This window comes from Falco naumanni, chromosome 2 (assembly GCF_017639655.2).
Source record: "Falco naumanni isolate bFalNau1 chromosome 2, bFalNau1.pat, whole genome shotgun sequence".
Lineage (NCBI taxonomy): Eukaryota > Metazoa > Chordata > Aves > Falconiformes > Falconidae > Falco > Falco naumanni.
The window spans coordinates 119,958,865-119,983,483 of NC_054055.1; the positions used below are offsets into that span (position 1 = coordinate 119,958,865).

The 24,619-nt window shown below is 46.5% G+C and overlaps 1 protein-coding gene across 15 annotated transcripts in view; it reads right to left on the bottom strand.

The window, feature by feature from the left end:
* The window catches only part of BBX (BBX high mobility group box domain containing), a 145,960-nt gene extending 130,338 nt beyond the window's left edge, over window positions 1-15,622 (bottom strand). For 2 of the 15 annotated variants that reach the window (XM_040583135.1, XM_040583128.1), the window contains exons 1-2: window positions 15,223-15,243; window positions 12,070-12,142 (exon numbers count right to left, since the gene is read on the bottom strand). The gene's annotated coding sequence lies outside the window, so the exon portion shown is untranslated. Of the gene's footprint in view, window positions 1-12,069; window positions 12,143-12,607; window positions 12,678-13,659; window positions 13,807-14,799; window positions 14,857-14,905; window positions 14,995-15,222; window positions 15,244-15,495 lie in introns of those variants that run through there. The other 13 variants (XM_040583129.1, XM_040583124.1, XM_040583130.1 and 10 more) reach the window with 9 other exon arrangements.
* Window positions 15,623-24,619: the final 8,997 nt, after the last annotated feature.

The window sequence follows — 24,619 nt, forward strand, 5'->3', positions numbered from 1 at the left end:
TATCCTGCACCTTACCTTATACAAATTTGGAGTGCTCAGGCTAAGATAGCGCACCTGCCTCTCCACTCCTCCTATGCTTGGCTAGAGCTGCCATGAAAGCAGACTGCTTGGCAGCAACATTACTTTGGTTCAGCACTAGCAGAAATGCTTCTGGTTGTGAAGATACGATTTTCTTGAAGTTCTCAAGTATAAAACTGTTCCAAGAAAAAGAGTGGCCTGTCATCTAAATATGGACTGTTGGTGGGATTATTTCACTAAGTCAATCCATCCCACCAACTCTCCAAAGCCAAGGGGAAAAAGGTGAGCTTTAATTGCAGAGACAGAACCCAACCCCTCCCCCATAAATAAAAAACAAAAAGAAGTGAGGGTGTCTCATTCTTCCGATCAAGTGTTACTGATGTAGTTACAGCAATATTTTAAACACGCGCTGCTCCTAGCTGGTTTTGCCACAATCCCCGTGACCAACGCTGCCAAATTCAGTTCAGCAGCCTCGATGGAATTGCACAAGCTCACACCAACCCTGAATTCAGACCAAAGTGAATTTTATATCCAGATTTTTTAGCCTGACCAGTAGCCCATTTTAGTGTAACCTGGCAGGAAAACACTGCTAAGCACACGCTGAGTAACAGGCTTCTCTGAGACATCTCAGACAGAACACCCTCAAAGATACCAGTTCTCCTGGGAAAACATTGGCTCAAATACTTATTTTCTGAAAGGGAAAAAAGCCTCAACATTTCACATGGGGGGGGGGGGGGGCAGGGGGGAAGCAAGTTAGAACAAGAATGGTTCAATCCTATGGAAACGCAGTAACTATAAAATCAGCCACATTAGTACATTAGTAAAGCATTCTGCTTAAACACTTAGGCTAAACAAGAGCTAATTGTTTTAGGGCAGCTTCATAAAACATGACTGCTTCAGCAATAAACAGTTTGCATCAGAAAAGTTCCCTAAATATGCAACTAGTTTATTTTCTTACTGATCTTGTACCAAATGCATGTGAAAATGAAAATTATGACCCTTTCAGGATAAGTGATTCATCTTACTTTGGTTTGTTCTCTTCTTAAGAAAACGAATTGGTAATACTCAGTAATTTTCCCATTTCAAATTTTTAAGGAAGGTTTTCCTTTTTTCTTGCTTTTTAAAAATTGACTGTTTTAAACATGTGACCTACAACAGCATTTTGACCTTTGCTTCAGTTTTCTTCTAATTTCTATTTAGCTTTCTAATCTTATCTTTTTATATTTAGTTATACAAGACTGCAATAACTGTTGAGACTTTGAATACCCTATACATTGATACGAAAGAATATGGAAATGCAGGACAAGGACAGGATCATGAAACCTATGCTTGCACTGGGAAAAGAAGGCAATAAAAACACTTCTCAAAGTGTGTAACTCCTCCTTCAGGGATGGGGGGGCAGGGGCACAACTGCAATATATGAGTAGTTTGTATAACTATGCCACCAGCCTCAGGCACACTCTCCGCTTCTGAAGCGCAACCCTTCTACTACCTGAGGTCCAGCTCTGCATTCCATCATGGTCACAGGTGCTGCCACACAGTCCCCCTGCTGCAGAAACACTGCGTGCAGCTGCAGAGTCAATACCTGTTATCAAGCTCTCTGACTCTGCCCAGATGCTATTAATATTTTGGTAGGGTGGGGGTTAGAATTCTTTACCCATGTTAGCCCACGGAGCTGCCATGACATATTTACCGATTCTTCCCCCCCAACCCCCCCACCCCGCCCCTTACTCTTTCTTCATCTAATACATTCAGCATCTAAGTAAACAACTCCGGTTTACTTTTTGGTTTCTGGACCACAGTGGTGCTAGATTAATTCCTGGAAGTTGCAGAGTCCCCCCTCAATAAGTGGTCAAGAGGAAAGTTTGCAACATTAATTTTAAAATAATCATTCCACATTTTTTTTTATGTTAACTATGCATTTGTGTAAACAGACAGGTATCTGTTGATGTGTGATGTGTATCTCCTAGAAGATACAGTCGGATCTAGCTCCCACCAAGAAAAAAAAAAACAAAAAAAACCATCCATAGTGTCAGCTAGTGAGCTACTCTGCACTCCCTAATGGTGGAAGATACTGCTCAAGGCATCTGTTATCACAAATAGAAACTTTGGATAATGGGTACTGAAGTTGTCTGAGAAAATATATTCAGCTTAACAGAAATAGATACCATTACAAATGAATCCTTTCTGAACAAAGACAGCATATCCAAATTTCAATCAGATGTTATTGGTGCTAAATGTATTTTAATTAAAAAAACACCTAATTGTAATTTACCTTTAAATTATTACAAACCAATGTTCAATTCCACTGTTATAATACATAACTCAATTTATATTAAATTAAAATAAACTGCAAATGTTTGATGTGAAAACTGTAAACAAAGTTCAAATACTGAAGAGGCAGGTCTTCAAAGGACCAAGAACATGTATTACATTTAGAACTAAGTTACCTGAAAATAGCAACTTCCACTGCATTTGCAGAGAAAATGTCTTTGCTCCATAAGCAACTTGGTGAAGTTTGGTGTAAAGGTGAGAAATTAACTGGGAACTGAAAAAGCAAGATCACTTGTTTTCCTCCTCATCTGAGAAAGCAAAGCAGAGAAGTTTGAATTCTACTAGTTCTAAAAGCTTACTTTCTGTTACAACTGAATTAGTTAACTTATTAGGGATAATACTTTACTTACACTTTAAGTGCAAACTATTTGCATTAACTTGTATATACGTGTGTGTTCATGCATGAGTGTGGCTTTAATAAACTGGACAGTTCTGAAGGCCATGATTAAAAAAAGCATCATTTGTCACGTCCTAAATCAAAATTTTCTTAACAATTGCAATCGAAATAAATGTATGCAAGCCATGTAACCACTGAAAAGTGTGCAGGCATACACTGCATCCTCTGAACTAACAAAAAGTGGTGCCAAATGTAGTGTAAAGGCTATATTTAGCAACATATTTTAACGGTCATCTACCAATAGAGATTGCTTCTGAGAAAACAAATACAAAAATACCAAAGCAAAATGAGATTAAAAGCACCAATTTAAACCAAGTGTTTATTGACGAGAATAATTATTTAAATCAGTTCCATAGGTCAAACTGGAACGTCAAGGCAGCGCACACGTAAGCTCAGGTGCAGAGGGGCTCATCAGGGCCAGGAATAGGGGGTGCTCTCACTGCGCCTGCCCCCACTCTCCCCTTCAGCCCTGCTCAATCTCTGCAAAGCCTGTTAGCACTCCGCAAAACACCAACCCCCACTCACAAAGATATTTTTTTCCCCCTCTAGGATCCTTGAATAAGAGAACACATACTGTCCTCACTGGAAGACCTGAGCCGTGCCCTTCTCTCCTGCAACTGACTGCACGGGAATGGCTGAGATGACTGCCTCACCTCCCGCTCTGACTTCTCCCGTCCTGTCTTCCTACGTGAAAAATAACGGTAAACTTCAAATGCAGCCCTGTGAGTCCATCCAGGAAAGCAAGACCGCGCACACAGGAACTACATCACCCGTGGCCCAGAAACCAGCAGGACAATTCTTAGACAAAACACAGCATCTGGCCAGTTTTCTCAGGTGCTTCCCTCCCTGTGCTCCCAGCATCCTCTCACTCACTTCGGCCCCATCACCACATGGTGCAGTGAAACAGAAAGCTCGACAGGGACATCCTCTAGAGTCCACTTCACTATATAAATAAATAATCTGCTTCCTTTAGACGTGTCTCTCAGGAGGGCAGGATCTTCCTTTGCTGATTAAAAACCAGGAAGACTTTGCAGGCACGCAGGCTCAAAGCTTCGTTTGGAGCTCCCACCTGAACAACGGGCCAGCCCCAGGTAACAGCAAACTAAGCAGAGATGTCAAAACCTGCGACTGAGCACCCAGATCCCATCCACAGCGTCCTCCGAAGGAGACGGACTGTCCGAACCGTGGTAAAATTTTGCCTGGGTCACTTTTCACTGTAGACTTCATTTACCTTCTGCTGCTTTGGTACACAATGCTGAGGTGAGACTCCTAAGCACAAACAAGCATATACAGGAGATGCCAAGGAAAACACTGATTTACTACCAAGGGGAACACTTAGAAGATAATTTTCCCCTCACATACGCAGAGGCAATGTGCTCTCATTTTAATAGGAAACAGACACATTCAACCAACCGTTACACTTGGCTATCCATAATTTACCTCCCTTATTGAAGGTTTTCTATTCTAAAAAAAAAAAAAAAAAGTTAAAAACTTCCTCGCCTTGCTCTCGTTCTGACACTTGTGCTCTTTATTTAGTCCAACAGTTTTAAAAGAACGGTACTGGAGCCTCAAGCTTACTCTTTTGATACTGAAACCCATTTTTAATCAAAAGAACAGAGGAACAGAGGAAGTAAATTGTGAATAGTTACGTGCATTAACATATTTGCTACCACTTTTGTCATTCTTCATTTTGCAGGCACCAGATTTCCCCCTATAAACACCTCTGCTTCTCCAAAAGCAGCTGGAAATTAATGATGCTATTTTTATTTTCTTATTAATTCGTATGCCATAGCTCTGTAATCAGTGCTGGATCATGCTGCAATTTTGCATACTTGTTTCAAAATATATTATGAGCACTTGATGACTGATGTTTAACACAATGTATGAAAGAGTATCTCAAACAAATTAGAGGGAAGAAATACAAATAAAGACATTTTCACTTAAATCAGAAAAAAAAATTACTGACATTTTCAAACAAGAGGTAAACTCTGAAGCTCCCAAGTTTGTGTCACAGGGCACTCACTGATAAGAGCTGAGCCAGGCAGAAAGCCTGCACTATTCAACACGAAATCTGGGTATAAAGAAACCTTTTGCAAAAGGAACGAACATCTGAAGTTAGACTTACCAACGAAGTGGAGGTGACAATGCTACTAGTTTCCAATTCTATCATCTCCAACCATTGATCTGCAGTACATCAGAATGCTTTTTTTTTTTTTTTTTGCCTAGCCATATAACCAACCTGGGAAGCAAACGCACTTGAACAAAACGGCACAGATGCCAAAAGAGGTAACACCTACCAAACCGCGTTCTCACACTTTATCCTCTTCCACCCTCCTCTTAGTTATGGGAACTCTGCACGTTTCAGCAGCATCTCTATTCCTAGCCCTTCCTGTGTTGCTCATCATCAGGTCAGGGACTGCCTATAAGCTTGTGCACTGATCACAGAGTACAACTGGTGCATGACCCTGGCAGACCTATCTGCACATCAATAATTAAGAATAATGTGAAATCTGCAGCTTTTGTGAGGAATCACAGGCCACCAAAAACTTCACGCAGCAGATCTGCGAAGGGGTGCACATTGCTGATGCAGCTCTGGTTTTGGCTTTTTGTTTAGGAATCCAATTGCACAGTTGCAGCTGGAGGACTGAGCTCTTCAGTAGTTAGAACAAGATACATTTATGTTCCTGTACTTCACCCCATAAGGGGGTGGGGAGGAGGAACAGCATGATGTTGCTAACTGCAGACCACTGTAGGCATGATGTGGCTCAAAGACCACTTGTGGAAAGCAAATCATAACATGGCCAACCACAAAAATGCATTTCTTATCAACCTGGCAAAAAAGAGCAACTTCCTCCCAACTTTCACGGACAGATTTTAATGCAGAACATCACAATGTTTCAGCTCCACTGCCTTTTGTGGAGCTACTTCACACTGAAGTGGCTGAAATAAGGTAAGAAGTCAAGTTCTCCCTCACTCTTTTCATTCTCTCACAAGGTTTTCTTTATCCAGCTTCATCTCCAAATCTCACATGATGTCTTTCTCTTAAATATTGCTTTGACAACCACAAAATAATGCATTCTCTCACATACACAAACAAAAACCTAGGATTATTTGCTTCATAAAAGAACACACAGGCTGAAGAGGGAAGACTTACTATTCTACTGCAAGAGATATAATCCTATCCATTATCGTGTGGCATGCTTTACCCACTGCCATTGCTGGGTAACTCCTGATTGTGAAGAACATGGGTACAAACAAAAACCAAAAAAACCAAAGCCAGAAAGACAGACAACTTCTGACAAGGGATAAGTTTAAAAGTCCTTACGTAGCTGGCAGAAAAAACATACTGGGAAAGAACTGAGAGGTAAAGGCTGAAAGCCATCAACTCAACGGGAGCAAACTACTGCCTGGCACACTCAGCAGTGTGGTGTAGTCACCAATCCACGACCCACTGCACCAGAGGCCCAGGACCAGGTTTAAGCTTTCCTCACTTGAATCCTGCCATGGACCAGTTCAGCTCTCATCAACAGTGGAAAGGAGCAGGGCTTTAATATGCACGCTTGGCCCCACCACAGGGAACTCTGGGTTTCGGAAGAGCAGGATGAAGCCCCTCCTGGGAGTATGGATAGCAGAAATCTTCCTGTTGCTACACCTGTGTAAGAGGAGAGTAACCCCTCAGCCAGGCACAGTTATTCTGGTTTCACAGCCTCTCAAAGCAGACTCCTCAACAATTTGCTACATACATATGGCCTTTCAGAAAGAAAAAAAGAACTAAAAAAACCCAAACAAAACACCCCAAATAGGCAGAGGAAGACCCACCTTCCTACTTCCCCTCAGCAAGGGAAGGCGTAGACAGGACTTAAGAGTCTTGTCAAGAGCTTCCACTTGTATCAAGTTCCATAGGTCCCATGCCGTGCAAGTCCACTGAATTACTTTATCTTTGCCAAATGAGGCTGTGACATTAAGGGTCAATAAAATGCTGTTTCTTACTTTCAGTAATTGCTACCCTTTATAACATCTCTTATATCAAAACACCCACATGGAAGATTTCTGACAATAAAAATTCCATGCTTCCTAAGCAACTGATTTTTTTGTGTAGTCTCATAAAATCCTGTTAACTTTCCTCCCCCTTGCTAAAAATTGAAATTTTGTTGTACTAGCTTTCTTTGTACTCAGATATGCCTGAAGCTAGTTTATTTTCACATGCTGAATTGTCCACGCTCATAAGGACTTGCTATTATATTATGCATTAGTGTGCTATAAAGGAAGAGGTACAGCCACTGGAAAGTGTCAAATCCATGCCTTTCCTCTTTGTTGATTCATCTTCTATGTAATTGAATTTATAAATATTAAAAATAATAAAATGCTGCTATCATGGTGAGAATATTACAATTAGGTCCACACTCAAACATTAAGTATACTACTCCTCAAATACAACTCCTATTTTAAAATTAAAGTTAACTCATATTCTCGGTAACAAAACAGTAGTAATGAGCAAATCTGAAAATCTTACAGGATTAAATGTTTAGTGAGTTTAGAAATAAAAGTTCAAATTAGTAAGTTACCCTCGTTATCACCATACTACCGGAGTGCCAAAGTAGCCACTTCTGCCAATTCCACGTTTCATGAGAAAATTAGTTTACACTACATTATGAATATGAAAAATCATTTTTTGTAAAGAACTATTCCATATGAATGTGTATTTTTAAAACTTTGCTATGAAAACTTATTATCTTAGTTCATAAAGGTAACACAAGGAAGTCAGTATTACATAGAACAATATAACAAATAGTGATACACACCACAGCTTAAATACCATGTTTAGTGGCAAAAACTCCTCAGTAAGCTCTCCTCCTACTTTAGCCTCTCCTGTCAATAAATATAACCAAACTGAAAGTCAGTAACTTCATACTATTCTGAAGGTGGGGTGTTTTTGGTGTGTGTGTGTGTGGGTTTTTTAAGCAGCATTATGAATGAAAGTTGAGTATTAGAAAAATATGCCCAACCAGCACAGAATTCAGTAAGACTACTCACATGTCAAGACAGGCATTTATGAGGAAAGCTTCAGAGTGGTCACATACACCAAAGGAAAGCACACAAAACCAAGGAATCAGAGGCAGATTTTGTTCCATTCCCTGCTAATGCTAACCTGCTAAGTGACAGCATGCAAGCCTACGCTCCTTTACTGCTTTGTACCTCAGGTGTCTAAAACAGGGATAAAAACGATTGTTCCCTGGTTTAAGGTGTGTGATTACAGTACAGCTTATGTACTTCACCAGACAGGACATAAGCACATGAATAAGGCAATGCCTACAACTGCCAAATACGAGTATCATTATTATTATTGAGATAATAACCTGTGCTTTTTTTTTTTTTTTTTTTTCCTTTTCCAAGCAATGAAATCTAACAGCAGACCCTTGAGCCATCCTTATGGTGGTACAGGTCTTATCCCTTCTGAAACTGTCAAGAAGGGTGGGTGACAGCTGCCTGAGTCTTACAAAATTCACAGGTCCACTAGTACCAGGCTCATCATATTGCTCTCAGATAGAAACACTGTATCATCACTGATCTTAAAAAAAAAAAAAAAAAAATCACTATAAGCAATAATCTTTTGAAGTAAAACAGAATGAAAAAGCTTCTGACAGTGATACTCCAGGGAAGGGGGGAAACATCGTAGAAGGAAAAGAAAAAAGTTAATACCATAGAAGTTAGAAAGTTGACTTTTTCCTGTTTCTTCTCAGGAATATTTTGAAATACATATGACTATTATTTCAATCCAGCTTTATAAACTCCTAAGTAATAAAGAAAACAAATTATTAAGGTTACAGTAAGGTAAAAGAGCATCCATACTGCTTTAGAACTAATTCACTCAGGAAAACTGTCCCAATATATGGGTGCCATATGATTTAATGATACAGGGAAGTATCATTAGTTTCCGTTTGCAGGTGGCAAAGGGCTGTGCTTCCACGAGTAAACGCTGGCCCTGGAAGCCACCAGTGGGCCACAGCAGCACTGCTGACTCCAGTGGCTGCGGCAGGTCACCCCCATGGCAGGGCACAGAAGCCTGACTTGGGTGCGAGATTTGCAAAGCGGCCTCTGGTTTTGACTATACCACTGGCCAAAGCTCACAGAGGCAGCCTGTGACACACTCAGAAATTAAAACAAGAGTTTAGGTTCAGTTCCAACTTTAATTTGTAGTACCTTCCTCTACCAAGGGACTACCTTCAGATGAAGGGGGAGGCCTGAACGCTACATATACCACGTACCATCGAAAAAGAGGCAGTTTCACTTCCCAGGTGTCCCGATTTCACAGCAGGTGCATTTAAAACCTTCACATTACAGCAGAGCCTTGCAGACTGCAGGTCGCGTCTACCTTACCTGCATCTTCCCCACCACTACATGTGGTGGAAGAGTAACTCTCCCCAGCTCACTTTGTTTAAATTTCCTTTCTTCACACCACTCTGCTACCAGCTCTATGCCAGAAGACTGCCCTGCCTAATGCCATATTAACTGAGCTTCAGAGATGTTGCGCATCCTCAGCCCACGGACCACAGGAGGCAGCAACCTGGAATAACTTTGAGCTCTGAATGCGAGCAATCGTATCACTGAATTTAACAAGACTTGTCATCTGCTTAAAGATATTCACATGCTTACAGGATTGCAAGCTATGGAATCACTAATTTACAAAGTACATTAAGATCATTGTGGATGAAAAGGAAAAACGTTAGCTATAAAATAACTGCACAATTACCTCTGATATTTTATGTGGACACCTGACATTTAATATCTTTAATTATTCAAAAAACAGCTATGAAAGAGAAAGGTTTTCTTCCTTGAATGGGAAAACAAACATGGACTAATTCCTCTCGCCATCACTCCCACACTCCTTTCTGAAATTACCCTCCTGCTGAAACCTATGGAAGTTTTTCAGGCGATGGGTTTATGGAAAGCAGCGCCCCAAACACTCGAAAGCATTGAGGGCAAGCTTCTTAAATAAAACGTTGAGTTCACCTCAACACAGAAACCAGTCATGTTTCTCCTAAACTATGTGTCTGCCTGAAACAATTTATCAGCTTGCTGTGCCAAGAGGGACAGCAGTATGCAACGAACTTTTGACACCACAGGGCAATTTTTGAGGCATTCACAAGGCCCCTTGCTAAGCAGCTCATCCCCTTTTGGCTTGTGACACACCAGCACTCACCCAGCACTTGCTAACCAAGACCAGAACCCAGGTGTCTCTCCTGTAGGTCAAGACTGAATTACTAAACTTCAGGCATGAACAGTTACTTTACCGAGAACTGTATAGTAAGATAAAACATCCCTTCTACCAAAATAAAAGCTCCCTAAAGTAAATGGAAGTTTCTACTCATGGACAAATCTAATGAAATCTCTATTGTCCCCTTAATAAGGCACATTACTTTTATTATTATTTTTTTTTAGGCCATGAGGAAATGTATTTCTCAGTTTCTCCAAAGCTAGTTTTACATCTTTTTTTGTCAAAAAGATACCCTACCCTTCTTTTCTTCGTAATTTGTTCATGCCAGTTCAACACTGGGTGAGACCTACATGTAATTCTGTCCACAAAATCGAGGTCCACTCCTCAAAAGCTGTGGGCAGATTATGATCACCACTTCATTTCTAGGATCAAAATTCCATGCATCCAAAAGACTTCAGCACACAAAACTAAAATCAGATAATGACTGAAGATACCACCTGAAGCAAGGTCCCTGTGCTATTCTTGTTCAGTACCCTTTCATATTACTCCAAATAAAGAAAAAAAATCCTTGGCACTTACAGCACTCTACTCTGACTCTTACCTGAAAACACAGAAAATTAAGTTCAGAAATCAATGCATTTGTATTCAGCTCTGAACAACAGTCTGAAGCCTATCTGCCAGGTTTTGAATTTCCCAATACATTTTTACTTCGTAAAAAACTCTTGCACCAATTACTCTACACAGAACATGATCCTTGTCAGCAATGCTATAAAACTGAAAGAATATTCTCCTATGCAACATCTGCCATAAAGAATTTCAGTAATTTAATTTTGTGTTTATACTCTCAGACCTACACATACCAACCTCACTGCCCACAAAATCTGAAAAACTGAAATAGGGTGTAATTCTACAACAACTGGAGAACAGGCAGAATCCTCCCTTTGAACCACCTCCCCTCAGCGGCTATCCCAATCTTAAGACTAGCGTTGTGGTCATAATATCACACCAGAACAGCTGCTCCCAACAGCTCCCTTCGAGACAGCATGTTTGGGACCATCACTTATCCTATGTCTGCTATACACTGCCTGGAAAAGGTCAAGGGTATGTTATTAATCATTCGCATTTATGAGTACTAAGCTTACCCCAAATACATGTCTCGTCTTGTTTTCAATTACGTACACAATAGTACCATTAAAAAAAAAATAAAAATACCCAACACTTCCCCATTTTGGGCCAAATGCAGTTCAGTGCCACCATGGGTGATTGTGTGAGAATCACTCTGAGTGCCACTCGTTTTATGTCATCTATGAATTTGATCCCATAAATTTAGAACCTCTTCTTTGAACTACCACTTCTACTTCAGCCTAAAAGATGTCAAACGCTACAAAAGGTGTTAGAGCTCTTCCCAACACACAGATAAAAAAAAAAAAAAAAAAAAGGTTGTGTACCTGAACATTTAGGAATACTAGTGAATTAGTCACTAAGATTCATCTTTCAAATTGATAGGTACCTGCATTAATCAATGCCAAAAGAAAAAAAACAGTAATACCGAAAGAGCATGGATGGAATTCTAATTAGCTCTCAGTTTACATGTTAAAACTGAACGAACTCCCGTAATACTACTGCAACAGTTCTGCTGAACCTCCCACTGATTCTTGACCTCCAGAGATTTCTAATTGCCCATTCCATTTCCATTTTCATATTTTTCCTAGCACTGAATTTTAAAAGGACTTCACATCCTCATTAAGTTTTCAACCTGTGTGTTTCACTTTGCATATTCTAATGTTACTCTGGCTTAAAACTTTTACCCTAAGTCAATCAGCTGATCACCTTTAAAAAACAAGGTTTAAGAAAAAAGAAGGGGGAAAAGGGAAGAAGAGATACCAGAATACAGACAGCTTTTTAATTCTCAGGTTATTCTGACCCACCCCTACATAGAAACTTTGTAATCTAGCAGTTGCTCTAAGTACTGGGAGAAGACATGTTTTCTGAGGTGCTAAAACCTGGACAAGCATCTTCCACGTAAAAAGTAGCAACACAAGAACCTGTATCTTGTCAACAACAACCGAGTTCTTTTTTCTGTGCATACAGTTTACATACTTACCCAGGAAGGCAAATGGAAATTACAGACAGATGAAGATGAAGGTGTCTCAAAGCCTTTGTCATGTGATAGTGACCTATAAGGTATCAAATAAAGGCACATCATCAGCACCCCATGATATTTACAATATTGCAACTCACCACAACGCCAACAAGAGGAGAGATCCCAAAACTTGAAACTTGCTTCCTCCTCACCCCCACCCCGGATAAGTTATCATTAAACCAAGATGACAGTCGCAGGAAACCGTAAGGAGCAAACAAAAGATGTACCATGTCTTTAAAGGGCATTAGGACTGGGCAAATGGAGCAAATCATCTGAGTGTGCATCAGCACGGTGGGTTATTTATCCTGTGTCTCTCTCGTACACGGATGCATGTTTATGCGCGCACACAGCCATCCACAGGTACACGCAGGGATGCACCACGTACATTATTATTTACACGCACACCCAGCGAAGCAGGCAGGCGTTATCAAAATAAAAGGCAGAAAGTTGACCACCATCTGCAAGGAGGCATACATAACAATAACCCCCGGGAACTTACACAAGTAAGCGATCAATCCCCGCGCGTGGGGAAGCCAAACCAGGCAAAATTAACAACAAGAACAAGCCGTCAGACTGCAGGTACGAGATCCACCCGGGGAGAGAGACAGGCAGACAGGCAGAGGGACGGACGGCAGGCTGCAAGGCTGTAACACAGTTTCAGGTAATGCCCGTTCCCCCCCGGCAGAGCCCAGCCGAGCCGCCCGGAGTCCTGCGGCCGCCCAGCCGGCCCCTCCACCACCGCCGCCCGCGGGGAGAGCGGCCAGACCCCCGGCCGCCGCGGGAGGGGGGAGGGCGGCGTGTGCGGCCGCCGCCCGCCCGCCGCCCACCCCCGCCCGTGCAAAGTGTAGGGCCACCGGAATCCGGGCTCCGGGGTGGGGTGGAAAGAAAAGGTATTAAATATGGAGAAAGACCGCCGCGACCCAGGGTTTTCCCGTCTCCCCCCCGCGCCCCCGGTCACCATCAAGTTTGCATCTTAGTTACAAAATGTCGATCTTGAAGGCTGACAAGACACAGGGAGAGGGGGAGAGAAAGAGAGAGAGTGAGTGAGTGAGAGAGAGAAGAGAGAGTCCATCTTGCTTTGAGGGGGGAGGAGAGGAGCAATAATGCAGCGCATAAATCTCACCCTCCCGGGGGAAAAGTCTGCACAACACCTTTGGGGGCGGGCGGGCGGGCAGGGAAGGGGCGGCGGCGCGGGGAGGGGGCGCGGGGGGCTCCCCGGCCCTCCCAGCTGCCCTCCCCGGCGGGATCTGGCGAGGCAGGCTGGCAGCAAACACCTCCCTGCTGCTCCCCTCCTCCTCCCCGCGGGCCCGGGCGATGATCCCGCTGCTGCCGCCGCCGCCGCTGCCACCGGGGAGGAGGTGCCGCCGCCGCCGGGAGAGCCACATGGAGACCGGCACCCCGTCCCTGCCCCGGCGCCCGGGCCGGGCCCCTCCGCCGCCCCACCGGGCTGCGGGACTTGGACGTGTCACCAGCAGGACGGGCAATGGTTTCGGCGCCCCAGGCCCGAGTGACCACCGCCGGCCTGGCCCCGGCCTCCCCGCACACACTCACCTCCGGAAAAAAACTTTTAGCCACGGCCCTTCCCCGGAAAAAAGTGGCGAATCCGCCCGGCACACGGTTAAAGCCCCGCGGCCCCCCGGCTCGGCTGGCGGCGAGCGGGGGAGACCCGGGCACGGTCCTTCCCCGCCCCGGCGGGGAGGGAGGGAGGAGGCAGGCAGGCAGGCAGGCAGGGAGGGGGCGGGCAGCCGCCTGCCGGTGCCTCTCGCCCCGCCGCCGTACATGTCGCCTCGGCGGCTCTCGCTTCGCTTCGGTTTTACCTTCCTCATTCAGCGGCGGCGGGCTGCCACCGATATTTCTAACGCAAACCTGCTGCCGTGCGGCGCCCGGGATTAACGCGATTGCCTTCCCTTCCCCTGCCTCCAACCCTTCCTTCCCCGTCCTCCTCCTCCTCCTCCTCGCAAACCTACACAGGATCGGCTCTCCTCACAGCCATGCAAGTTTCATACATTGCAAATAAACCCGAGAGGAGGAAGAGCGAAGCGGGGGGGGTTGGGGGGGGGCGGGGGAGGAGGAGGAGGAGGAGGGCTGCTTTCTGTAATTTACCAGCGACCCGATCTCGCAGCAGCAAATAACAGCCGAGCACCCATCCGGCTCCCGGCGGCGGGGAGAGCCCCCCCGAGGCAGCCGCCCCCTCCCCGGGGCGCCCCTCGCCAAGTTTTCTGTCATCGCGACCACCCAATGTCACAACTTACCTTCAGAAATAGGACTTCGCGCGGCCGAGGCCTGCCGCCGCCTCCCCCCCCCCCGCTCCCTCCGGGCCCCCGCCCGCCTCCCTTTCTCCCTCTCCACCTTAAACTTATTGACACAACATAATCCCACATCCACGCGAAACTCCGGCAGCCCCCCCCCCCCCCAGCTGCCCACCGGGGCCGCCGCCGCCGCCCCGGGTGCATCGCCGATGACTACCGGAAAACGCGCAGCCCAACTCTCCGGCCGAGCCCGGCCGCTGTTGTTGTCGGGGTCGGCGCCGGGTTTTTTTCCTCCCATTCCTCTCCCCCCCCACCCCGGCCCCGTGCGGCCGCCGAATCGGCTCCCTCGCCCTCTCCGCTGGTATATCCCCCCCCACCCCACCCCCCGCCTTCCTCCCGGCGGCGGCGGCTCGCAGCCCCCCAGGCCGGCGGCAGCCCATACCGATCCGCGCACTCTCCCCCGCGCCTCGCCTCGCCGCCCCTCGGGATGAAGTTTCGTTTCTGCCTGCCGCGATTTTCCCTGTCAAGTCCCCCCCGCAGGCACACACCGAGCGGCGGCCGATGGCCAGCCTTCCTCCTCCTCCTCCTCGCCCTCCTTCCCCTTCCTCCCTCCGCCGCGGCCGCCGCTGCTCTTGCCTCTCTCTCTGTGGCGGCGAGAGGTGCCTGGTTTCAAACGCAGCCTGGCACTGGCTGGCCTACCCCCGCCGCCTTCTTCTTCTGGTGGTGGTTTGTTGGGTTTTTTTTTTTTTCTAAATGCACTGCGCTCTATTGCAATTCACCTCACAAACACCCCCCCACCACGGTAAAGCACCCCCGGGCAGCCCTGCCCTCCCGGCCGGGCAGAGGGCAGGCGGCACCAACCCACCCGTTCTCCCCTGCCCAAACTTTCCAAGCCAGGCAGGGCTGACGACAGGCAGGAAAAGTGACTGGGAGCCGCGGCAGCCGCCGCGCCGGGCAGGGGAAGCTCCGCGCCTCCCTCCCGGCCGCTAACGCCGCGGAGAGGTGGGGGGGGGGGGGGGGGGCTGCCCTGCCGCTGAGGCGCGGAGGGGAAAGTGTGGGGCGAGGGCACCCAGCTCCCCGGCCGCCGCTGCCCGTCTCCCTGCCGCCCGGCGAGGGTCGGCGGGCGGCTCGCACTCACCTCGGCGGGGCCGGCGGGCGGGCGGGCGGCTCGCCGCTGGGCCGAAGCGAGGCGCGGCGCGCAGCGGAGCCCCTCCGCCTCGGCGCCCGCGGAACGCGGCTCCACACAGAGCCATGCAACCCGGGCAGCGCCACAACACTCCCCGGGATATAAGGCGGACCGCTATTGGCTGCTGCGTTGAGGGACGGGCTCGCCAGCCATTCAGCGGCGCCGTTACACCCGCGGCCCGCGAGGGAGCTGCTGGCGCACACACTCACACAAAGATCGTCGCGCTGCTCTTCGCAGTGTTTGAGGAGCCGGCGGCGGCGGCGGAGCGGGGCAGGTAGCGGGGGCCGCCGCCCGCCGGGCCCCCGGCGCCGAGGGGAGCGCCGAGCCGTGCCGGCACCCGCGCCGGCAGCCGCTGCCCGTTGGCCGCTCGGGGAGGGCTGCGAGAGTAAACTACGCCTGCCCTGGGCAGCGCCGCGGGGTAACGGCCGCGGCGGGGTGCGGGCGGCGGGCACGGCACGGCCTGGCCCCGCACGGCCCCGGCCGCCCAGCCGCGCAGTCCCCCGGCGACTGAACTCTGTCGAGTTCGGTGGGTTTCATTCAGAGGCCAAACCACGCCGAGCGGAGAAGTTGAGGGCGGCAGCAATGCATCCGCACAGCCCCTGCTCGGGGAGTAAACACGGGGAAGGCAGCCCCGCGGCGGGGCCCGGGCCCGGGCCCAGGCCGGCGGTCGCCCCCTGACCGGGCGGGGGGGCTGCAGGCAGCGGTGCCGCCCGGGGATGCGGCGGGGCGCCGGCTGGTGCCTGCCGCCACGCTAATCCTCGCCCAAACGTGGCGGAGAGGCCCTCACCGGCCCAGCACCGACAGCACGGCGGCACATCGGCTTCCCGTAGGGACAGCGGGCGCTTGCTGGGCACAGCGAGTCAAGTAGAAGGCCGGCCCCGTGCCACGCCGCGGGTCCTGCCCGGGTCGCTGCCCTGCGCCTCCCGGCCGCTCCCAGCCACAGGGATGCGAAATGCAGCTGAGGATCTCTGCGCTCGCAGGCTGGTGCGGACAAAGCGACTGTGTGAGGCCAGCAGCTTTTGGGTGACTGCGTGGCGATTGTGCTGACCGGTGTTGGAAAAGCCCTGCAGAAATGTAGTCGAACTTTTTTTGGAAAAGCTCCTTTCTCCTGCGGGAACCAAATGCGACTGTGAAAGCCTGCTGCATACACTGATCCAACATAGTAATGTTTGCAAGGGTTCAAATAGGTGTGGTGCAAGACCTTGTATGTTTTTTAAGGAGAAAACACAGGACACTTTTTCTTACAGTTAGGAAAACACTTATTGTGGTGCGACACTGTCTCCAGGTGGGACTCTGCCTTTCACTCAGCAGTTGGCATATTAAAAAAAAAAAAACCAACAACAAAAAAAACCCCAAAAAACCCAAAACCAACAAACTGGTCAAAAGTAATAATAGTTACAATAACAATGGAAACTGAAGCATACACGTTTTTTCCAATAAGAGAACGATGTTTGCGCTTCCTAGCGGCTTCACCTGTCCAACGGTTCAAGGATGCTGAAGGGAGTTTATTCTGTATGTTCTCTGTCCTGCGGGTTTTCTTTCCGTTGTGGACGGTTGATTTCAGCATCTTCCCATGGCTTGCCTACGCTTCTTTCATCCCCATCCCCACCATTTTTCTTTTTGGCAGAGTTATGTTAAGTAACTGTAAAATACTGTTTCTTATGTCTGAATAAAACAGTGGGGTAAATTACAAGCTGATTTTAGAAAATTAAATTGTATCCATGTTTCTGAAAAATCATTTTAAATTAGCCAGTGCATGTTTTGTTAAGATGTGAGAAAAGTGTTGTAAATGCCCCACCCACTTGCTTGTTGTAAGCAGGGGTGGGTTAGTCAGTGCCTGAATAATAGAAAAACAACAGAACAAACATATTTTGTAATTAATGCATTCTACCTCGTTTTTTCATTTGTAGTGCTAAGAAAGCAGAGCTGACCATCTGTCTGCTGGAAGTCAGGTGCATGTCAGGTGTCACAGGCTGGGACACTGGCAAGTGAAGGCACGCACATTTCAGTAGTCACATATGAAAATGTTGGCCTAATTTTTAGGCAGAGCTCCCTCCTGTCGTTTCTAGATTGTGAAGTGCTTTGCTGGTGTAGGTAAGCAGCATTCTTTTCAGCGTGTATATGCAGTTGCCAGCAAGAGTAAGAGGCCTAAGCCAGACAGTTCAAACTTGCATGGGATAGTTTCTTACTTGTCAGTATTGCTGCCTCGTTTCTTGGATTCTTTTACCCATATTAGTAGTAGCACATCACAGAGCCCTCATACCTCTTCACTGCTAAAATCCTGCCAAAGCAGGTAATCACAGAGCAACACAAGCGATGTAAATGCATGGTAGTATACATGAAGTTCATTTTAAAGGATGTTTCATTTTGTTGCTAACAGGACTCTCTAGTACACTTGATGCCTTTACTGGCCGTTTCAGAAAAGAGGTCAAGATAGGGGCACCTTGCATGTAATGTAGTTCACAGCTATATGAAATGGATATACAGTGCCACTAAGCAGAACAATTGTGTTTTGTGTCCACTTTGTACAGTTAGAAATGGCTTATGAGTTGCAAGGCAGCCGCCTATTAGGCCTGTGGAAGCAGAAGTATTTTGTCACCCTTTAAGAGAGATGAGTAAGCTAAGGTACGCTGGTATGGTCAGAAAATAAAATGCTTGAGTTACCACTGCCTTTGATTTGTTGTGTCTGTAGTGAAAGAGAGGGCTATTTTTCGGGGCTATCAATCCAAGACCACCTGCAAACACTGAGGTCATGAGGGGGAGAGGGAGAGAGTAGGGAATATTTCTGGGTTTCCATTTCTATTTATGATTCTAAGCAAATTAATCTCTTTGCAGGCCCACTTGCAGGTATTTCTGGCTTTAGTCAGTCACTGTTATCAAGAGTTATAAGGTGCTAGCCAGAGTCTGTGAGGAATTTTTTGAGGGGCAGTCAGTGCTGAAATTTTTAAAATTGCTTACTGATTACTAGTTGTTTTAAAACTCCGCTCAAGTTGCATTTCCAGATTTTTCTGCAGAAACTCCTAACGTTAGATGGCTCACTTGCGGTATCAGTTTTTAAAAGAATGATGCCTCGACCCTACCTTGTGGGCTGTTCATGTGTACTCCTGTGTACAGCCAGTGCTCCGCCAGAGTCCATGCAGTTCAGCGCCGATAAAGCAGTTTGCTCAGATGCATGCGCAGCAGGATTTGGGGCTTCGAAGTTGCATGTTTGTGGCATTTGTATGAGTTCATCTGGGTTTGCCTGCTTTGCGCTCAGCTGACAGTGAAGTATCTCCCTCGCAGCCAGGTGCCCGCTTTTAATTAATCCATGGCACAACATAAAAGACATAAGTAGACAAGTTTCTATGCTCTGTCAAAAGGAAAAAATAATATATATATTTTCCTTAACTTTGTTATTATTTAATAATAACAGGAAAAATAGTAGCAGCGATATAAATAATGGCAATCAGGGTTTGTTCTGTTCCCTTCTTTTGGGCCCTGCTGTGGAGCTCACTAACGTTGGGGTGGGGTGGGGGGCACTGAGTTTGGTCCTTGATTACCATTTTCTCTCTTCCTCCTCCTCCTCCTCCTCCTCCTCCTCCTCCTCCTCCTGCCCAGGGCGGAAGCTACCTGCTGCCTGTGGAACTGAGCTGACCGCTGGTAGCTCTTCTGGGCTGAGATAGATGCGTGCTTCCATGGCCATTTTAAATGTATTCAGATAATAAAAAGGAAGCTTGGACTAGCCAGCTGCAGCCTGAGCCTGCAGGCCCCGGGTCCCTTTGAGCTGCAACCATGGCTGACTACAAGTGACGGTTGTCATGTGAGCAGGGAAGGAAGGCCATAAGGCAACTCTGGGAGCATATGTTTTATCTGCGTTAAGCTTTGCACACAGCCTGGGGAGAAGCATGGGGAAGAAAGGGTGAGGCAGATGCAGCCTTATGGAGCCTGTCCCACCTCTGTTGCTTTTTTCCTGTGGCTTGTGCCCACCCACAGTCCATGGAACAGTGTGGCATCCTCCAGGTTAAAAAACACTGGAGCAGGACAATGCATTAGTGGGCCTATTTTCCTCCCCAATGCACTTGTATAACATGGTAACATTAATAGCAATTTATGTGCAAGCACTGAAGGGAGGAGGCATTTTATCTGAACTGAAGCTGCAGAATATCCACTTTGGAGTATGAACAGAGCCACAGGATCAGTGCCGGACTGCCATTCTTCAAGAACCACAGTTTTAGGAAGTTATTGTTCCCACCTCAGCCCTTTTAGGAACACTTTCAGTTCCTTCAGAATTCAACAGGAGTGTGTAGAAGTCAAAGAAAGGGCCACCTTGTTCTGTCGGTTTCTCTGTAGGAGGGCACAGTTAAACCTTGTATTTCTTTGAGCCATTTCCTTACTCCTGCTGTTTCACAGCATTCAAATCATGGGGATGTTTTCTTCTTCGTAATTTTGAGATGCCGCTTCTGAATGTTCTCTTCCAATACCTGTGCATCTAATTCCCGCTGTCTCCTATGAACACTTTTTCTAATTTTTGTATGCCTTTCTTTATTATTGGAGCATTAACAGCTTGCAACTCTCTAAATGAACCAGCCACTAAAAGCATTAGATCCAGCCTCTGGCCTGAGCTGTTTGATTTGACAAGTTAGGCAGGAGAGTAGGAAGGGGAACAGACAGGTGAAATGATTTGCCAGAAACAGCTAAGTCAGGAATCATATCTGGGCTTCTAACTTGCAGTGCGTTGCTCCGTACATTTCTTTCTCTGTTGCTCTGAGATTTCTCTTTCATAGCGCCTCGCTTTTTCAGAGAAATATTACTGCACCTTGAGGAGCTATTTGCCATTTTTTTCCTGTTTCAGAAGAATTGACTAATAGGTTAACCAGAGCATCCAGATCCGTTTGAGTCTATCACCTCTGCAAAAACTCCTTCTGATTCTGCAAGACATTTAGGCATATGTTAAACTAATATATATTCACTCTTTAACATACTAGCGTATGTGAAGTATACAATGCCTATAATAGTGAAGCAATTGTCTGCTAAGCTCTAAACTCAGTAGGTTTTCCTTGTCCTTAGACAAGTATACTGCGTTACAAAAAATATGTAAATCGGGTCAGACCTGCTCACCTGAGGTTGTATTGCCCATTGCGTTAGCCTAGTGCAAGTAAATGAGTTTCCAGAGCCCGCGACGCACAAGAGGGAGCGGGTCTGTCGTTCGCAGCCAGTAACCGGGGATTCCTTGAGACTTACCGACGGTCCCCATTAAAAGCTGGGCCAAAGGATAACAGCTTTCCCTCCACCTGTAAAAACTTTTGGTTTTTACAGTTGCTGCTCTAACTCTCATGTAAACTGCAATAATATTTAACTGCTTTAAGCATAAAAGGTAACTGAAACTATTTTTTAAATTTTAGATTGCTTGCCCCTTACCCTGGTTTAGTGCTATCAGGTAGCTTTCTCCTGCCTCCACCCAAGGGCTTCTTTTTCCTGTCTCCATTTCTGCGGTTATTCAAGCACTTATTTGTTTGCTTCTTTTCCCTTTTCTATAAATGTTCATTTATAGAAATGTAAAGAATTAAATAAATTTAAATTAGAAATATAAATTAGAAAAATAAAGAATTTTCAATGAGAAATATAAATACTATAAAGAAATTAAAGAAATATTTGCTTTAAAGAAACTGCAGCTCTGTTGTAGCATCCTCCTCCAACCTGCAATGTACCACCAGAGGCTTCAGAGCTACCTCACGAATATATATTTACTTCTGCCTAGAAGAACAAGGACAATTAAGGAGCAAAAAGTTTTTAGCCTGCTACGTCCACAGCTTAACTGAAGAGGTTGTCATTGAGCCTGAGCTTGACAAGTGGCAAGTTCCTGCAGTGGCTCGAGTGAAAAAGCAGCGCCCATTAGGTCCGAGCATGGATTCTTACAGCTTGGTGAGCTTCCCAGGTGAACATTTCATTGCCCCGCTGCCATGCCTCTAGTCATGTCCATTCTGAGACCACAGCACACGTCTTTGGCCACACAGTGCTGCTACCATTTGTAAAGTAAACAAAGCAAGTGACCATTTGACCCTAAATAACACGAGTCTGCATTACTCACTGAACAACTCAAAGACAGGCTATTTGACTCGTTATATCCAGGGAAGTATGGAGCACTGCAGATTTAGTGATCTGGTTCATCTCTGCAAGGGAGAGGCTCCAAAGAGGGAGAGGTGAGAATTTTGTTCTTTCAGGTGGCAGTCCTGTGGGGATGCAGCGAAGGAGCCCTGTCTCAGCTCCTGGCAAAGAGAGAAGCAGCATCCACTCCAGTGGAACCCAGAGGCAGGGCACCCCATATAGCCTTCTCTTTTTAAGGAATTGCTTTTGGAATTCAAATCATCAGCTTTGAAGAATGGTGTAGGGCGGGGAACAAAACTGGATGGCTCTTCAGGCCTTCCAGATGAAAAACAAAAAAAAAAAAAAAAAAAAAGGGAAGGAGAAAACAATTCACGTCTTGGACTAATGCAACCAACTATAAATATTCTTGCAGGAGCAAGGCTGTGCACTGCTTCGGTGCATCCAGGTGAGAGGCCTCGTGAGAGGAAATTAAGTCAGAATATTGGATTGTTTCTGTCCCACTGGGTTAAAATGGAGAAGAAGGTGAAACTTAAGAAGGGCACTTTCTGCTGCTCCTCCCTGCTCCAGCGGGAGACCTGCTGGCAGGCCAGGCTCTGAGAGCTCGCCCTTTTACAGATACCCCGTGTGTCCTCCTGCGAGCCCTCCTAACGTGGCTTTTCCCCAAAGTCGGCAGGTTCTTGTGGCTTTCCCCAGTGCCGGTGCTGTTGCAAGGAAGACATTTTACTCGATAAAATAGACAAATTCCACGCTGGAGTCTGTCTGCCAGCTCTGCTTGGTTTAGCCCTCTAACACCGGCGGTGGGTGTGCGTTTTCCCTATTCTGCCTGCAGCTCTAGCTGAAGTGTTTGTTTGTGTCGTTAAAAGCTACAGCCTTCCCCATCTGTAATGCTGCCTCTCCTTATAATTTTGTAAAAGGTAAGCAGTAGGGCTGATCCATATTTTAGGTTTTAACCTTACCAGAAAAAAAATCAGTTTGATAATACCAGGCCACTTTTTTCAAATGACAAGTTTTGTCAGTTGCTGGTTTGGGGATTATATTCATGTATGTGGCAAGCAGGGGAGGTGGAAGTACCTGTATTTGTATGCAAAAGTTTAAATTTCCAAACACTTTCTAAATTAAACATCTCATGTTTCAATTTAAAAAAATCCCTAAAAATGCTCAAACCTGAAACTTTCCTGGCCTTCCATTTCAATTTGCTTCATTGTAAGTTTTCGAAAAATAATCAATCCAAGTTAACACAAGTGATCTGTTGTCTCATCGGGGTTTTTTTTCAAACTTCCAGCAATGTGAAAAATTGGTGGTTTGCATAGCCCTGTCTGTGTTTTTTTCAAATGGAAGTTGTGGAAGGCATGCAGAGATCTACGGTGAGATTTACGGTCTGTGATGAACTGGGTTTTCATAAAGAAACCTTAAATCTGCTGAAGTCCTGCTGAGAAGAACTGAAGGCCTGCATGCTCAGCAGTGCTCAGATTAAGTTAATAATTATTTCCCCCTTCATTCTTAAATTTCCAGGCTGACGTGCTGCTTCCACTCCGCTTTACCTGCACATATAAAAGCCTTATTTTGAAAAGTGCTAGAGTGCCTTACATCCAAACCTAGGTCCTGGTCAGAGGGAGGTTTATATGCTCATCGATTGACTTTGAGGGAGCTGTTCATACTTGTAAGTTTAAGCCTCTGCATGATCTTGGTTTTCCCAGGAAGACCCACCTAGAAACAAGTAGCTACGGCTTCAAAGGTCTGTTGCTCCTCCATCTTCTTTGTGAAGCTGGAGCTCAGTGTGAAGACACATTTCTTGCTCCAAAACTATACAATCAGCGAGTGAAATCCGGACAGCATCAAAAGTGGTGATGCTGCTCTTGTTGACTAGAGCGGGATATTCTCCTGCTATCATCAGTTCGGAAGCACGTGCCTGGATCTCTCATTTTGCAACACCGATGGCAACAGCTAGACTGAAGACCTGGTCTGAGATTTCTCGTTCAGCCAGCGCTGCATCCCAGACTTCTGTAACTGGAATTGGTTGGTATAAGCGCATTTGCTTGTATAGCATTGAGGTTTATGGTTATTTTTATTTATTTATTTTCTCATTGTGCTTCTGAGTGGGTATGCAAAATACCGAAAGCCAAACCAAAGCTGCCTCTCAAAGCCGGGCTCCGTGTGCTTTGCTAACACGAAAATACTCCTCATATTCATACTTCTGGGGTACGAAGCCATTTTTATCTGAGGATGAAATGTGTATGATGTTTGCTAATGGGGCTGGAGCTAATGTTTCCTTAGGGACAAAGCCATCACAGCAGCGCTGGCAGATAACTCATTCCAAGGCGAGGTGATGGTGCTGGCCACCATGCAGGGTGGCACGTGGAGGCTCACACACAGCATGCCAGCTCTAGGGCAGGGAACGCCACTGCGCTCACTCGGCTCCTCTTCTCTGCCTCCTGCTGCTCCAGAGGCCCCTGGCATTAAATATGGATTATAAAAGCAGATAAGGAAGCAGACAAATCAACCAGGGCCCTCACCCTCCAAGTGTCTGAAGGCAGCAGAATGTGGCCCTGAGGGTTTGGGGGGAAATCTGGCATAGGGGATAGGTTAAGTATCTCAAGCAGCTGAAGTGACAGGTAATGGTGGTCCCTCTGCATGCTAACAGCAACACCGCACACATCTACGTGCTGGGCTTTCTGCAGAAAATAGCTGGCACAAAGGGCTCGTAGCAGCCTGGTAGAGGGAGTCGGCATTAGCTTTAGTGGGCTGTGAGGGAACCTAAAGGTCTCAGCAAGCCCTTGTCGGCTTGAGTCACTGAAGAGGTAGAGCAGTGTGCGGCTTTACCGCAGCAGTGGCTAAGGTTCAGACAGATCCCGGTCCTGTGTCTGTTCTTCTGTCCATGGCGCTTACCTGTAGGTGACTGCCCTCCGAATGTAGGCGTTGTATGTTCACCTTGCTTCCAAATGGTAAGGAAGAAGGTACTCCTGTGTCTGTTCTACAGGTAGAAAACTGAGGC